Source organism: Myotis davidii, unplaced genomic scaffold (genome assembly GCF_000327345.1).
Source record: "Myotis davidii unplaced genomic scaffold, ASM32734v1 scaffold238, whole genome shotgun sequence".
NCBI lineage: Eukaryota > Metazoa > Chordata > Mammalia > Chiroptera > Vespertilionidae > Myotis > Myotis davidii.
In genome coordinates this window covers 9,422,212-9,425,934 of record NW_006293779.1, presented here as the reverse complement: position 1 = coordinate 9,425,934, position 3,723 = coordinate 9,422,212, and the positions used below count along the sequence as shown (strand labels likewise).

General features: G+C 44.6%; 1 protein-coding gene across 2 annotated transcripts in view; it reads right to left on the bottom strand.

Annotated features, from left to right (window-relative positions):
* LDAH (lipid droplet associated hydrolase) overlaps positions 1-3,723 on the bottom strand; it is a 62,372-nt gene that overhangs the window by 12,940 nt on the left and 45,709 nt on the right. The window lies entirely within an intron of this gene.

Genomic DNA, 3,723 nt, shown 5'->3' with positions numbered 1-3,723 from the left:
AAACTGGGTGAGGGCCTGAGGCCCATTTTCAGGCTGGCCACGCCCCCCGGTGACCCAAGCTCCCAGCCTCTCCTTTTTTTCTTTCTTTCTTTTTTTTCAGCACCTCCTTGAGCAGAGGCCAGGGTGGGCTGGAAGCAGGTATCTGGGATTTATTTATCTTCTATAATTGAAACTTTGTAGCCTTGAGCAGAGCCCAGGGCTGGCCAGGGCAGGCGGGAAGCTTGGCTTCCTCCATCGCTGGAGGCAACCCAAGCCTCCTGCTCACTCCAACTCTGTGGCCGCCATCTTAGTTGGGTTAGCTTGCATACTCACTGATTGGCTGGTGGGTGTGGCTTGTGGGAATAGCGGAGTGGCAGAGTGATGGTTAATTTGCATCTTTCTCTTTTATTAGTGTAGATTACTCCCAGACCAAATTACGTTTTATAGTGCAGATGACTTTAAGGAACATTATCCTGGGCATCCTAACCTAATCACATGAGGCCTCCAACATCCGAGTTTCCTCTGGCTGGTGCAGGAGGGAAGCCAGAGATTCACGGTACCAAACGGGTAAGTGCACCACTGCTGGTTTGAAGATGAAGCTCGTGTAGGAAGGGCCTGACAGTGACCTCTGGGAGCTGAGAGGGACCCCTGACTGACAGCCAGCAAGAAAAGGGGACCTCAGTCATAAAGCCATGACCTGGATTTTGCCCACAACCTGACTGAGCTCAGAAGTGGATTTTTGGACACGCAGGGACTCAAGGGAGGCTTCTGAGAGCCAGGCAATGGTGATTCCTGAGCTGGGTGAGAGTTACATGGGAGGCTTGCTTTATGCTCATTCATGGAGGTAAATATTTACATTTTAAGCACTTTTCTATAGTATCGTTGTTGAATCAGAAAAAGTTTAAAAATTCAAATAACTTGTAAGAAATCACATTTTTAAGAGTAAAATTTTCATCATGGAATGTATCTCACCCCACCTTTATTCCTACTCTTTTTCCCCCCCTGATAATTTCTCACCTAAGCATACTTTTTAAAAAGACAGTAGAATACCAGTTGGCCTTTCCAGTGATTGCCTCAAAGAAGTCATCTTTTTCATTCCTCAGAAATGCTCACAACACAACACAGTGATCAGAAACAATACCAAATAGAAGTGTAATTTCCTAAGGGGAAAACACATTTCTCTTGGCAAAGACTCTCAACAGCATTCCTGGAAACCAGCAGAATTCAGAGTCTCAAGCACCACAGTGAAGGAAATATCTAGAAGCAAGAGTAATGGAAACAAAAACACGAGAGACAGAGAATGATTTAGGAGAATCTTAATTGTTTAGTTTTGTTTCATTACAAATCTAACTACAGGTGCTAAAAAAACTCACCGAAGATTCTAATATTCTTTTGTATTCTCTACTATCATCTGCAATATGTGTAATGGCCGAATATTACTGTAGGACTTCAACTCATGGTAGAGTGGCTCACAGTTTAAAATAGCTGAGGGCTGAAGGTGGAGATCAACAGGACTCTCTTCTCACAGGTCAAATGCCATCACTGATTTCTCCAATTACACATAATCCACAAAAGACGGCTGCCTTCTGCTTAGCCCAATTGCCCATCTTATGCCATTTTGTCTGAAAAAACCCCATTCATCTTTCAGTCCAATTTCATTAATCTTCTCCTCCCTTACTTATCTCAGTAGAACTAATCTCTGCTTTCTTGGTACCACTCACGCCCTGTATCTGTCTTCATGACAGCCCTTGCTGTCACACAGTAAAATTCTCCACCATTCTCGCCCTACTCTGCGGGAAGTAACTTAAGGGCAGGGCTATCTTTCATGTAGTCTTCCCTCCAGTGCTCCTCTAAGTGCTGGGTCCATGGCAGGTATCAGTAAAGGTTGTAAAATGGGAAGGAACTGAGGAGGAGGTAGCTGGGCTGGTTGCTGTTTTGTTTTTTTTGGGGGGGGTGAGGGGAGGGCAGAGGGGTCTGGAGAAAAAGCCCACTGCCTTCTTTGAACGGATCACAATGGAGGCCAGAACTGGAGGCCGAAGTACCTGACTTTGGTAACCAAGCTGGAAGGGACGGGTGTAAAACAGGGACAAATCATCGCAGGCAAGAGGGAGAGCCTAGGAGCTGCTGGTAAGACTAACCAACCACAAGGCACATAACCCACTGGTCAGTGCAGCAGAGGAAATGCAGAGGGAAGCAAAGCCACATGAATGATAAAATAAGGGGTTTGGGAGAATATGAATGCTTTCTGAATAGAATTTAGGGCAGGAAACCAGGTTTCCTGCAGTTTGGTGGTATGTAGATTCCCTAGTAGAATGCCCCAATTTGTTTGGTTTTGCCATTATATCGCAGAGACAGGGCTATTGGTGCTGCCAAGGAAATTACTGAAGATGGGCAGTTTAATGGGTGAAGTCTGAAGGCAGGAAATCGGCCACAGGTGGCCACACAGAAATCTAGAGGGGCAGAAGTCATAGTGTGAACCTGAGATGACAACATGGAAATAAAGGTCTATGTGCAAAAGACAAAAGAGTGAAAATCTAGAAAGAACCCACATCCCCGACGGCCCATTCAGATATTAGTTACCTCTAGACTATCTACCTCTAGATTTCCTGGTGCCTGAGAAAGATAGATTCCTGTTTAGGCCACTTTAATATACCTTTCTGTTATCCATAGTTAAAATCAATCCTAGCCGATTATAGCAAGAAAAGAGGGGGCCTTTGAATTTCCTGGATTGTTCTGGTCATAGCACAGGGGTTGCTGATGTTCTTAACCTCCTGTGAGATCCTGGTACTTGACTCGGGGAGAAGGGTGGCATCATGCCTTGTCTACACTCTGCGAGGAGGCAGAGGGAGGATCTGACTGAAAACGAGCCTTTCCAGGGGCGGCCCCTCCCAGCACATCTGACTGGTCACGAGGCTGGCAGATGTTGCTGAGTGCAGGGGAGTGAGGGAGCTGCAAGCCAAGCAGGACCGCGTGGTAGCAGAGGGATTGAGGACAGACTGTGGGACGGGACAGCCCTGAGACATGAGTGTCCCTCCCTCCAGCAGAGCTGCATCCAGACAGGTGCTCAGGTGGAGTGGCTGGCCCTCCGAGGGCACACACCGGAGAGCTGGGCCGAAGGTTAAGCAGGACCCAAGATGCCCAGAAACCCAGGGCAAGTCTTCTTCCAAGGGGAGGTCTTTGGTGCTCTTTATTTTTTTTCCAGATTGTTTTCCAAATGTGGCTTTTAGCAATGTGAGAACCAGACTTAAAAATGTAATTCTCCCATTCCAAATTTCTGCAGAACTTAGAGGAATGTTTGTTATCCACACAGTGTATTATATGTTTCTCCATAATCCAAGAATTTGGCTATTATAACCATCCATTTAGTCTGTAAACAGATAATCTTATCTATGTGACAGTGTATGATTTAAAAAAAATAATATAATTTTTTTTAGAGTGGCAAATAATTTAAATATATAAAATTTTCTTTAGAAAAAAATTAGTAAAACCTCGTCATTTAATTCTAAAACAGGTGATATTCTAGTACCATAACTAATCACCTTTTGCTCTTAATCCTAATACAGACAACATACACACACACAAATCTTTCCTTCATTGCTGAATTGTAGGCTAAACTTCCATGAAGCATTAAAGTTGCAGTTGGCTTTCATAAATGGATTCTCCTAACCTACACACAGCATGAGAGAAGAGGAAACATGGGAATCTAGTTTTGTTTTATTAAAAACAGTATTCTGGCCCTACCCT